This window comes from Pristiophorus japonicus, chromosome 1 (assembly GCF_044704955.1).
Source record: "Pristiophorus japonicus isolate sPriJap1 chromosome 1, sPriJap1.hap1, whole genome shotgun sequence".
Lineage (NCBI taxonomy): Eukaryota > Metazoa > Chordata > Chondrichthyes > Pristiophoridae > Pristiophorus > Pristiophorus japonicus.
In genome coordinates, this window is record NC_091977.1 from 436358852 (window position 1) to 436373042 (window position 14191).

A 14191-nucleotide genomic window follows, 5' to 3' on the forward strand; every position below is an offset into this window, starting at 1 on the left:
TGATGTCGCACTTCACCAGGGAGGCTTTGAGGGTGTCCCTGTAACGTTTCCGCTGCCCACCTTTGACTTGTTTGTCGTGAAGGAGCTCCGCGTAGAGCAATTGCTTACGGAGCCTCGTGTCTGGCATGCAAACTTTGTGGCCTGCCCAGCGAAGCTGATCGAGTGTGGTCAGTGCTTCAATACTGGGGATGTTAGCTTGGACGAGGACACTGATGTTGGTGCACCTGTCCTCCCAGGGGGTTTGCAGGATCTTGCAGAGACATTGTTGGTGATACATCTCCAGTGACTTGATGTGTCTTCTGTACATTGTCCATGCCTCTGATCCATACAAGAGGGCGGGTATTACTATACCCCTGTAGACCATGAGCTTGGTGGTAGATTTGAAGGCCTGGTCTTCAAACACTCTTTTCCTCAGACAGCCGAAGACTGCACTGGCGCACTGGAGGCGATGTTGAATCTCCGCATCAATGTCTGCCTTTGTTGATAAGAGGCTCCCGAGGTATGGGAAGTGGTCCACGTTTTCGAGGGCATCACCGTGAATCTTGATGACTGGGGGGCAGTGCTGTGCGGCGAGGACAGGCTGGTGGAGGACCTTTGTCTTATTGATGTTAAGCGTAAGACCCATGCTTTCATATGTCTCGGTCAATACATCGACTATATCCTGGAGTTTAGCCTCAGAATGTGCGCAGACGCAGGCGTCGTCCGCACACTGCAGCTCAACGACAGAGGTTGGCGTGATCTTGGATCTGGCCTGGAAGCGGCGTAGGTTAAACAGCTTCCCACTGGTTCTGTAGTTTAGTTCCACTCCACTGGGGAGCTTGTTGATTGTGAGATGGAGCATGGCAGCAAGGAAGATTGAGAAGAGGGTTGGAGCGATGATGCAGCCCTGTTTGACCCCGGTCCGGACATGGTTTGGGTCTGTAATGGAACCACTAGTAAGGATCACGGCCTGCAGGTTGTCGTGGAGCAGGCGAAGGATGTTGACAAACTTTTGGGGGCATCCAAAACAGAGGAGGACGCTCCATAGGCCCTCACGGTTGACTGTCAAAGGGCTTTGTAAAATCAAAAAAGGCCATGTATAAAGGCTGACGCTGTTCCCTGCATTTTTCCTGCAGCTGTTGTGCTGCAAAGATCATGTCCGTTGTGCTCCGTAGGGGATGAAATCCGCACTATGATTCCGGGAGTAGCTCCTCAGCCACAGGGAGAAGATGGTTGAGGAGAACTCTAGCGACAACCAACCCAGTGGCTGATAGCAGGGAGATTCCCCTGTAGTTGCCGAGTCGGACTTATGCCCCTTTTTAAAGCTGGTCATGATTACTGCATCTCTGAGATCCCCCGGCATGCTCTCCTCCCTCCAAATGAGAGAGGTGAGGTCATGTATCCGCGCCAACAGCGTCTCTCCGCCATGCTTTAGTGCCTCAGCAGGAATTCCATCCGCACCCATAGCCTTTTTGTTCTTGAGCTGTTTTACGGCTTTGCCAACCTCGTGCGGCGTTGGGGTTTCACTGAGGTGAAGGCGGGTCGCATGCTGCGGGATGGAGTTGAGAACACTCGAGTTAAAGGCAGAATCTCGATTGAGGAGATCTTCGAAGTGCTCATTCCAGCGGGCCCTGACTGCCTTGGTGTCCTTGATGAGTGTTTCCCCGTTCTTGGACAGCAGTGGGGTGGGGCCTTCGGAGTTTGGATCGTAGGTGGCCTTGACTGCAATGAAGAATTCTCGCATATCGTGGCTGTCGGCCAGTTGTTGCATCTCTTATGCTTTCTGATAAGCTCATAACAAAGTATGAAACTGAGTACTGTGTACAATGAGCAAGTGTGACCTTAGTTCCTTTAATGAGACTCCTGAGTGCGGGTACTGCATGGGTGGCCTGCTTATATACCGTGCTCCCAAGGGATGCTGGGATCCCTTGGGACTCCAACAGGTAGGCCCTCTGGTGGTAGTGTAATACAGGTTGCAAAGGGTTAAATATATAACATCACTCCCTCGTAAAGTCAATAGTACACTTATTTACAGGGTGAGACGATCTGGGGCTTTTCGCTCCCTTGTTGATCATCTCGATACAAATGCAGGTGTGGGTGAATTGGTTAGTTCTTCACTGGGCTGTTGGGCAGCCGGTCTTGCCGGGCTGCTGAGGATGGTGAGTTCGGCTTCGTGGTCAACCATGATGTCAGTTGCCACTTGTGTGTGTGTTGGAGGGTCAAAGTTGATGGTGTCTTCTTCGGTTTGTTCGTAGCTATTGGTGAACCGCAATTTGATTTGGTCCAAATGTTTTCTGTACATTAGTCCATTGGCCAATTTGACCTGAAACACCCTAGACCCCTCTTTGGCTGTGACCGTGCCAGCGAGCCATTTGGGACCATTTCTATAATTGAGTACAAACACAGGATCATTGATCTCAATATCGTGTGACAAATTTGCGCGGTCATGGTACACACTTTGTTGATGCCGCCTACTCTCTACGTGATCACGGAGATCAGGGTGGACAAGAGAGAGCCTTGTTTTGAGCATCCTTTTCATGAGCAGCTCAGCTGGGGGAACTCCGGTGAGTGGGGTCTGGTGCAGTAGCTGAGCAGCACTTGGGACAGCCGGATCTGCAGGGAGTTTTCCGACACATGTTTCAAGCTTTGCTTGATGGTCTGAACTGTCCGTTCTGCCTGGCCGTTGGATGCAGGCTTGAATGGACTTGATTCCATTGCGGGTCATGAATTCCTTGAATTCAGCACTGGTGAAACATGGCCCATTGTTGCTGACTAGGATATCAGGCAGACCGTGTGTGGCAAACATAGCTCATAGGCTTTCAATGGTGGCCGTGGACGTGCTTACAGACATTATCGCACATTCAATCCATTTTGAGTAAGTGTCGACGACAACCAAAAACATTTTGCCTTGAAATGGGCCCGCATAGTCCACGTGGCTCCTCGACCGCGGTTTGGAGGGCCACGACCACAAACTTAGCGGTGCCTCTCTGGGTGCATTGCTCAGCTGAGGGCAAGTGTTGCATTGGCGCACACATGACTCTCAATCTGAGTCGATGCCGGGCCACCACACATGGGATCTGGCTATGACTTTCATCATTACAATCCCTGGGTGGGTGCTGTGCAGTTCACAAATTAACGTATCTCTGCCTTTCTTGGGCAAGACCACGCGACTGCCCCATAACAGACAGTCCGTCTGCAAGGACATTTCGTCTTTGCGCCTGTGGAACGGCTTAATCGCCTCCTGCATCTCCGCTGGGACACTGGACCAGCTCCCATGGGGGACACAGTTTTTTACCAGGGACAGTGAAGGACCCTGGCTGGTCCAGGTCCTGATCTGGCGGGCCAAAACGGGGGACTTCTTGTTCTCAAATGCATGCATTACCATGAGCAAGCCTGTTGGCCCGGCAATGGCAGCCGACTGAGAGCATCTGCGCAGTTCTCTGTGTCTGGTCTGTGGTGGATTACATAGTTGTATGCCGACAGCGTGAGCGCCCATCTTTGGATGTGGGCAGAGACATTGGTGTTAATCCTTTTTCTCTCAGAAAACAGCGATATGAGCGGCTTGTGGTCAGTTTCAAGCTCAAACTTGAGGCCAAATAAGTACTGGTGCATTTTTTTTACCTCGTAAACGCATGCCAAAGCCTCTGTTTCAATCATGCTGTCGGCCCTTTCGGCCTTGGACAAACTCCTGGACGCATAAACGAGCGGTTGCAAAATCCCCGATTCGTTAGCCTGTTGCAACACACACCCGACCCCGTATGATGATGCATCATAAGCCAGCACTAATCTTTTACAAGGGTTATACAGGACAAGCAGTTTGTTTGAACACAACAGATTTCTGGCTTTCTTAAAGGCAGCCTCTTGTGGATTCCCCCAAACCCAGTCGTCTCCCTTGTGCAGTAGCGCAAGTAAGGGTTCTAGTAGGGTACTTAACCCAGGTCGGAAATTACCGAAATAGTTAAGGAGTCCCAGGAACCACCGCAGCTCCGTCACGTTCTGTGGTCGCGGCGCGTTCTTGATGGCGTCCTTCTTGGCGTCGGTGGGTCTGATGCCATCTGCTGCGATTCTTCTTCCCAAGAACTCGACCTCCTGCACCAGGAAAACACACTTCGAGAGTTTCAACTTGAGCCCCATGCGATCCAACCGACTAAGAGCCTCTTCCAGGTTCTGCAAATGTTTGATGGTGTCCCGACCTGTAACCAGTATGTCATCCTGGAAAATCACGGGTACGAGGAACCGACTTTAGGAGGCTCTCCATGTTCCGTTGGAAGATTGCCGCGGCCGACCAAATTCTGAACGGGCATTTGTTATAGATGAACAGACCTTTGTGCGTGTTGATGCAGGTGAGGCCTTTTGAAGACTCCTCCAGCTCCTGCGTCATGTAGGCTGAGGTCAGGTCCAGCTTGATGCATGTTTTCCCTCCAGCCAGGGTCGCAAATAGGTCGTCTGCCTTGGATAGCGGGTACTGGTCCTGCAGCAAAAAATGGTTAATCGTTACTTAATAGTCCCCACAAATTCTGACCGTGCCGTCCTCTTTAAGTACCGGGACAATCAGACTAGCCCATTCGTTGAAGTCCACCGGCTTCTCGCTGCAGCCTGTCCAGCTCAATTTCCACTTCCTCTCGCATCATATATGGTACCGCCCGTGCCTTGTGGTGGATGGGTCATGTACCGGGAACCAAATAAATCGGCACTTTCGCCCCCGAGAAGCTTCCAATGCCTGGCTCGAACAACAATGGAAACTTGCTCAGAACCTGGGCACATGAGGCGTCGTCGACGGACGAGAGCACTCGGATGTCATCCCAGTTCCAGCGGATTTTTCCCAGCCAGCTTCTACCAAACAGTGTGGGGCCATCCCCTGGCACAATCCATAGCGGGAGTTTGTGTACTTTGACTTTGACTTCTGCGCTGCCAATTACAGGGATTAGTTCCTTGGTGTAAGTCCTTAGTTTGGTGTGAATGGGGCTGAGCTTGGGCCTGTGTGCCTTGTTGCACCACAGCCTGTCGAAGCCCTTTTTACTCATTATGGACTGACTCGCACCCATGTCCAGTTCCATCGATACTGGAATTCCGTTCAGTTCAATTTCCAACATTATTGGTGGACATTTCGTGGTGAATGTGTATACCCCGTACACTTCTGCCTCCTCGGTTTGAGTCTCCGATTCAGTCTGATCCACAGTGGATCGAACTTCCTTTGCAACGTGATGGTTTGCAGGGTTTGCAGCTCGCCTGCACATTTGCTGGAGGTGTCCCATTGTTCTGCAACCGTTGCACGAATAGTGCTTGAAGCGGCACTGATGGGGCCGCTGATCACCTCCAGCACCAACAAGGTGTTAACTGTCTCGCATTAACGAACGATCAATGGCGGACTCTGGGTTATCTGAGGTCGGGCAGCAGCAGCCGACGTGTACATTCTGCCATGTATATTCCTGCTCGAAAATGATGTTACTTTGTTCACAGTACTGGCTGAAACTTCTTTGCTCTGCAAAATCTGTTTGGTGTTGTCGCTGGTGGACATAAATGCCTGGGCTATCGTTATGGCTTTATTTAGATTCGGAGTTTCATCGGTTAACAGTTTGCAAAGGATTGCCTCATGGCCAATGCCCAGTACAAAAAGGTCTCTCAGCATTTGTTCTAGGAATCCATCAAATTCGCAATGTCCTGCAAGGCACCTTAGTTCGGTGACATAGCTCGCCACTTCCTGGCCCTCCGACCGTTGACACGTGTAGAACCAATATCTCGCCATCAAAACGCTTTCCTTAGGATTTAGGTGCTCCGAGACCAGTGTACACAATTCTTCATAGGATTCAGCTGTTGGTTTTGCCGGAACTAGGAGTTTTTTCATGAGGCCATTGGTTGTTGCCCCACAGACAGTTTAGGAAGATCACCCTTCGTTTGGCAGCGTTCTCATCTTTTTCCAGCTCGTTGGCCACATAGTATTGGTCGAGTCTCTCCACAAAGGCTTCCCAATCATCTCCTTCTGAGAACTTCTCCAGGATACCAACTGTTCTTTGTATTTTCGCTCGGTTGTTTGTTACCTCGTCGCCAATTGATAAGCTCATAACAAAGGATGAAACTGAATACTGTATTCAATGAGAAAGTGTGACATTAGTTCCTTTAATGAGACTCCAGAGTGCCAGTACCTCATGGCAGTACCTGCTTATATACCGTGCTCCCAAGGGATGCTAGGATCCCTTGGGACTCCAACAGGTAGGCCCTTTGATGGTAGTGTAATACAGGTTGCAAGAGGTTAAATATATAACACTCTCTCCATTCACCACCTGTTCTTTAGGTCCCGGGTTTTTTGTTGGACCTCAGCCTTGAGCCGTCTGTAACGTTGCTTTGTAGCTCCCGAGTTGAGTTGTTGCTTGAGGCTCAGAAATACTCTGAGCTTACGATCTATTAGTTCTTGGATCTCCTGATCATTTTCATCAAACCAGTCCTGGTGTTTTCTGGTTGAGTAACCAAGTGTCTCTTCACAAACACTGGTTATGGAGACCTGGAGGGCAGACTAAGCGCTATGGGCATTCAGCATCTCAGGGTCAATAAGGCACGCCAGGTTAGCTGTGAGGCATTGGCTGTATAGGGCTCTCTTAGCTGGGTCTAAGTGCCTCGGTATTAACTTTTTTGTGGCACTGCTTCTGCTGTCCCCTCTGCTTTGAGGCTGTGTTTATATTGATGATGGATCGGATTAGGCAATGGTCCGTCCAGCAGTCGTCAGCTCCTGTCATGGCGCAGGTGATGCGCACATCCTTGCAATCCCTGGCTCGGACGATGATGTAGTCGAGCAGGTGGCAGTGTTTGGAGCAAGGGTGTTACCACGATGCTTTGTATTTGTCCCTCTGGCGTAACAGGGTGTTGGTGATGAGGAGTTTGTGTTCTAGACATTTTGTCAGGAGTAGGGTACCGCTGGAGTTGGCTTTCCCTACCCCCTCTCTACCAATCACGCCTCCCCAGAGGGCTGTGTCTTTGCCGACCCTGGCATTAAAATCATCTAGAAGGATCAATTTGTCGCCCGTGGGGATGTGGGACAGGGATGTCTCAAGGTTAGAATAAAAACTCTCTTTAGCCTCATCCATTTCATCGAGTGTTGGGGCGTACGCACTGATGACTGTGACGCATTGGTTCCAGAATAGAGTAAGGCGAAGAGTCATGAGGTGTTCCTTAGCCCCGCAGGGGGAGTCTTTGAGGCGGTCAACCAGTTCATTTTTGACGGCGAAACCGACTCCATGTAGGCGCCGTTCTTTGGTGCAGGGTGCCATTGACTGCACACACATTGCCTGTGTGCTCCTCATGTTAACTTGGCCATTTCAATGTACTGAAAGGGATTCCACTCCCTTAATGCGCAACTGGTGCGTGACCATAGGCAGTGCATCATGCAGGCGAATGCTTGTTATTCTCGGAACAGTCACAATTCCTTCATTCTGTGGCTGTCAGGTGCTCTACCTGTATTTGATATGCAGAGTAGCAGGATGATGTTGCAAATCAGTGTGCAATGTTGATTTGAAGCCACCACTGGCCAGCACATGACACAGCAAGTCATAGGCTCGCTGCTGGAAGACAAAGATTATCCCCTCATAACATGGCTCATGACTCCGGTCAGGAGCCTACACAGACGTGCATAAAAGGCCAACAATGAGAATCATGTTGCCACAAAAAATAATAGAGAGCACACCATTGGCATCCTCAATGTAGGAAGGCTACAATGTAGACAGCTCCTTTCGACCCGGGCTCCACCTGATCAAATAATTCATGAGCGATACCAGTAACCTCAACCATACCTCCCCATTCACCAATGCTTCCAATCCCTGTACTATTCTGAAAGAGCACTGCAGTACTCAGCTGAGTGGGTATCAAGATTTGTGGTAGTATGTTGCCTGCTTTACAACCTAACCATTATTAGGGAATAGCCCTTGACAGTGACAAGCTGAGGAGCAGGAGCATGAGGAAGAAGTGAAGGAGGAGGAAGTGCAACAGGAAAGTGAGGAAGAGGAAGGAAGGCTACAACGCAGAAAGCTCCTTTCTACCCGGGCTCCACGTGATAAAATAATTCATGAGCGATACCAGTAACCTCAACCACACGTCTCCATTCACCAACAGTCCCACACTTCTCACATTTCTTTTATCACTGACAATCACATCGACCTCCTTCTGACAACATAAAAATAAAAACCATCAGAAAATGCACGTTGAAATCCAATTTTATAAATTCACTCATTAGTGATGCATACAAAATTAAACTAGTCATCCATGTGAATTCCCTTAGTGCCTGTCTTTCGTATGCCTTTGCCTGTCCTAGTGCTCCTATAAGGTGCTTCTCCAGTGGCTGCAAAATGGATGGTGGAAGGCTGCTGACCTACAATTGAGGAGAGTGCAGGGGTCCTTGGAGCATGACCTCGAGCAGCTCTGAGCCGAGAGGACCCGGCTTCAGACTGCACCATCTCGGCCTGGGCTGCAGCAGTCTGGGCTGGCTGGCTGACAACAAGTTCACTGGTGGAGTGGCAGGGCTGGGAGCAAGAACGCTGTCATCCTGGGAGAGGACAGTCTGGAGGTGACAACCCAATCCATGTTGGAAATGATGGGCTCCAAGCTCTGCTTAAAGCCATGTGCCAAGTTAGTGCTGGACACCTCCATGCTCCTTGACATTGTGCGCAGGCTTTCTGGCAGGCCTTCCAGTGCACCAAGCATCTGGTTATGCACATTATTCAGCCTTCTCCTGTAACCTGGCCCATCCAAGTCCTCATCTGACTTCACTGCAGCAAAGCTAGTGTGCAAACTCACCTTCCGGCAAGCTGGCACCTGCACTATCCTTTCCTTCCACCCTGGTTCATGCACACTTGCGCCCGGTGTGTTGCCCTGTGGAGATTCCTCCTCTATCCTAGCCTCTAAAATACGTTTAGTATCAGTCTCTGAGCTGGTTGCTACGAGTGTAAGATCAAGTGATGGTGTCTCTTTGCTTTCTTTTTCCTCTTCTTCCTCTGACTGGGAAAATTCTTGGTTATCAGAAATGAAAAAAGGGCAATGGTTAGTTTGTGGTGAGGGGAGAGGAGAAAGTGAGAAGTGCATGCTTACACCATCAGCAGCTTGTGAAAGAGAAGATAATGTTGGATGGGGAGAAGTGGGAAGAGAGAAGGATTAGGCATGCAGAGACCTTCATTATCGACCTTCATTAAGGCCACAGCCTTAGCGACAGCCCCTTCCCAGGATAGCCAGCACTGTTGATGAACAGTGGCGTATATTTAAGGAGATATTTCACAACTCTAAAGAAAAATATATTCCAGTGAGGAGGAAAGGGTATAAGAGAAAAGTTGCCATCCATGGCTAACTGAAGAAATAAAGGAAGGTATCCAATTAAAAACAAGGGAATACAAAGTGGCCAAAACTAGTGGGAGGACAGAAGACTGGGAAGCTTTTAAAAGCCAGCAGAGAATGACTAAAAAAATGATAAAGAAAGGGAAGATAGACTATGAAAGTAAACTAGCACAAAATATTAAAACAGATAGCAAGAGTTTCTATAGGTATATAAAAAGGAAAAGAGTGGCTAAAGTAAATGTTGGTCCCTTAGAGGACGAGACCGGGGAATTAGTGATGGGGAACATGGAGATGGCAGAAACTCTGAACAAATATTTTTTATCAATCTTTACGGTAGAGGACACTAACAATATCCCAACAGTGGATAGTCAAGCAGCTATAGGGGGGAGGAACTAAATACAATCACAATCAATAAAGAGATGGCACTCAGTAAGATAATGGGACTAAAAGCAGATAAATCCCATGGACCTGATAGCTTGCATCCTAGGGTCTTAAGAGAAGTAGTGGCAGTGATTGTGGATGTATTGGTTGTAATTTACCAAATTTCCCTGGATTCTGGGGAGGTTCCAGCAGATTTGAAAACTGCAAATGTAATGCCCCTATTTAAAAAAGGAGGCAGACAAAAAGCAGGAAACTATAGAGCAGTTAGCCTAACATCTGTGGTTGGGAAAATATTGGAGTCCATTATTAAAGGAGCAGTAGCAGGACATTTGGAAAAGCATAATTCAGTCAGGCAGAGTCAGCATGGATTTAGGAAGGGGAAGTCATGTTTGACAAATTTGCTGGAATTCTTTGAGGATGTAACGATTAGGGTGGATAAAGGGGAACCAGTGGATGTGGTATATTTGCACTTCCAGAAGGCATTTGACAAGGTGCCACATAAAAGATTACTGCACAAGATAAAAGTTCATGGAGTTGGGGGTAATATATTAGCATGGATAGCGGATTGGCTAACTAACAGAAAACAGAGAATCAGGATAAATGGTTCATTCATGGGTTGGCAATCAGTAACTAGTGGGATACCACAGGGATCATTGCTGGGACCCCAACTATTTACAATCTATATTAACGACTTGGAAGAAGGGACCGAGTGTAAAGTAGCCAAGTTTGCTGACGATACATAGAAACATAGAAACAGAAAAATAGGTGCAGGAGTAGTCCATTCGGCCCTTCGAACCTGCACCACCATTCAATAAGATCATGGTTGATCATTCACCTCAGTACCCCTTTCCTGCTTTCTCTCCATACCGCTTGATCCCTTTAGCCGTAAGGGCCATATCTAACTCCCTCTTGAATATATCCAATAAACTGGCATCAACAATTCTTTGCGGTAGAGAATTGCACAGGTCAACAATTCTCTGAGTGAAGAAATTTTTCCTCATCTCAGCCCTAAATGGCTTACCCCTTATTCTTAGACTGTGTCCCCTGGTTCTGGACTTCCCCAACATCGGGAACATTCTTGTTGGATCTAACGTGTCCAGTCCTGTCAGAATTTTATATGTTTCTATGAGATCCCCTCTCATCCTTCTAAACTCCAGTGAATACAGGCGCAGACGATCCAGTCTCTCCTCATATGTCAGTCCTGCCATCCCAGGAATCAGTCTGGTGAACATTTGCTGCACTCGTCAAAAGCAAAAACGTCCTACCTCAGATTAGGAGATCAAAACTGAACACAATATTCCAAGTGAGATCTCACCAAGGCCCTGTAAAACTGCAGTAAGACCTCCCTGCTCCTGTACTCAAATCCCCTAGCTATGAAGGCCAACAAAACATTTGCCTTCTTCACCGCCTGCTGTATCCGCATGCCAACTTTCAATGACTGATGTACCATGACACCCAGGTTTCATTGCGCCTCCCCTTTTCCTAATCTGCCGCCATTCAGATAATATTCTGCCTTCGTGTTTTTGCCACCAAAGTGGATAACCTCACATTTATCCACATTATACTGCATCTGCCCACTCACCTAACCTGCCCAAGTCACCCTCAGCCACTGAGCATCCTCCTCACTGCTCACACCTCCACCCAGCATAGTGTCATCTGCAAACTTGGAGATATTACACTCAATTCCTTCATCTAAATCATTGATGTGTGTTGTAAATAGCTGGGGTCCCAGCACTGAACCCTGCGACATCCCACTAGTCACTGACTGCCATTCTGTAAAGGAATTGTTTATCCCGACTCTCTGCTTCCTGTCTGCCAACCAGTTCTCTATCCACGTCAGTACATTACCCCTAATACCATGTGTTTTAATTTTGCACACCAATCTCTTGTGTGGGACTTGTCAAAAGCCTTTTGAAAGTCCAAATACACCACATCCACTGGTTCTCCCTTGTCCGCTCTATTAGTTACATCCTCAAAAAATTCCAGAAGATTTGTCAGGCATGATTTCCCTTTCATAAATCCATGCCGACTTGGACCGATCCTGTCACTGCTTTCCAAATGCGCTGCTATTACATCTTTAATAATTGATTCCAACATTTTCCCCACTACTAATGTCAGGCTAACCAGTCTATAATTAAGTGTTTTCTCTCTCCCTCCTGCCTTAAAAAGTGGTGTTACATTAGCTACCCTCCAGTCCATAGGAACTATCCAGAGTCAATAGACTGTTGGAAAATGATCATCAATGCATCCACTATTTCTAGGGAACTTCCTTAAGTAGCTGAGATGCAGACTATCAGGCCCTGGGGATTTATCAGCCTTCAATCCCATCAATTCCCCGAACACAATTTCCCGCCTAATAAGGATTTCCTTCAATTCCTCCTTCTCACTAGACCCTCGGTCCCCTAGTATTTCCGGAAGGTTATTTGTGTCTTCCTTCGTGAAGACAGAACCAAAAGTATTTGTTCAACTGGTCTGCCATTTCTTTGCTCCCCATTATAAATTCACCTGATTCTGACTGCAAGGAACCTATGTTTGTCTTCACTAATCTTTTTCTCTTCACATATCTATAGAAGCTTTGCAATCAGTTTTTATGTTCCCAGTAAGCTTCCTCTCATACTCTATTTTCCCCCTCCTAATTAAACCCTTTGTCCTCCTCTGCTGAATTCTAAATTTCTCAGATTTGCTGCTTTTTCTGGCCAATTTACATGCCTCTTCCTTGGATTTAACACTATCCTTAATTTCCCTTGTTAGCCACGGTTGAGCCACATTCCCCATTTTATTTTTGCTCCAGACAGGGATGTACAATTGTTGAAGTTCATTCATGTGATCTTTACATTTTTGCCATTCCCTATCCACCGTCAACCCTTTAAGTATAATTCGCAAGTCTATTCTAGCCAATTCACGTCTCATACCATCGAAGTTACCTTTCCTTGAGTTCAGGACCCTAGTCTCTGAATTAACTGTGACACTCTCCATCTTAATAAAGAATTCTACCATATTATGGTTACTCATCCCCAAGGGGCCTCGCACAACAAGATTGCTAACTAGTCTTTTCTCATTACACATCACCCAGTCTAGGATGGCCAGCCCTCTTGCTGGTTCCTCCACATATTGGTCTAGGAAACCATCCCTAATACACTCCAGGAAATCCTTCTCCACCATATTGCTACCAGTTGGGTTAGCCCAATTTATATATAGATTAAAGTTGCCCATGATAACTGCTGTACCTTTATTGCATGCATCCCTAATTTCTTGTTTGATGCTGTCCCCAACCTCACTACTACTGTTTGGTGGTCTGTACACAACTCCCACTAGCGTTTTCTGCCTTTTAGTATTCCGCAGCTCCACCCATACAGATTCCACATCATCCAAGCTAATGTCCTTCCTTACTATTGCGTTAATTTCCTCTTTAACCAGCAACGCTACCCCACCTCCTTTTCCTTTCTGCCTATCCTTCCTGAATGTTGAATACCCCTGGATGTTGAGTTCCCAGCCTTGGTCCCCCTGGAGCCAGGATTTTGACCCAGTGACAATGAAGGAATGGCAATATATTTCCAAGTCAGGATGGAGGGGAACTTGCAGGTGATGGTGCTCCCATGTGCTTGCTGCCCTTGTCCTTCTCAATGGTAGAGGGCGTGAGTTTGGGAGGTACTGCTGAAGAAGCCTTGGCGAGTTGCTGCAGTGCATCTTATAGATGGGACACACTGCAGCCACGGTGTGTCGGTGGTGGAGAGAGTGAATATCGAAGGTGGTGGATTGGGTGCCAATCAAGCAGGCTGCTTTGTTCTGGATGGTGTTGAGCTTCTTGAGTGTTGTTGGAGCTGCATTCATCCAGGCAAGTGGAGAGTATTCCATCACACTCCTGACTTGGGCCTTTTAGATGCTGGAAAGGCTTTGGGGAATCAGGAGGTGAAACACTCGCTGCAGAATACCCAGTCTCTTGTGCCACGGTATTTATGTGGCTGGTCCAGTTCAGTTTCTGGTCAATAGTAGCCCCAGGATGTTGATGGTGGGGGATTCAGTGATGGCAATGCCATTGAATATCAAGGGGCAGTTGTTAGATTCTCGCTTGTTGGAGATTGTCATTGCCTGGCACTTTTGTGACGTGAATGTTAATTGCCACTTATCAACCCAAGCCTGAATGTCATCCAGGTTTTGCTACATGTGGGCATGGACTGCTTCATTTTCTGAGGAGTTGTGAATGGAACTGAACACTGTGCAATCATCAGCGAATGTCCACACTTTTGACCCTATGATGAAAGAAAGGTCATTGATGAAGCAGCTGAAGATGGTTGGGCCTAGGACACTGCCCTGAGTAGCTCCTGCAGCGATGTCCTGGGGCTGTGATGATTGGCCTCCAACAACCACAACCATCTTCCTTTGTGCTAGATATGACTCCAGCCTGTAGAAAGTTTCCCCCCTGATTCCCGTTGACGTCAGTTTTACTAGGGCTCCTTGATGCCACACTCGCTCAAATACTGACTTGATCTCAAGGGCCGTAACTCTCACCTCACCTCTG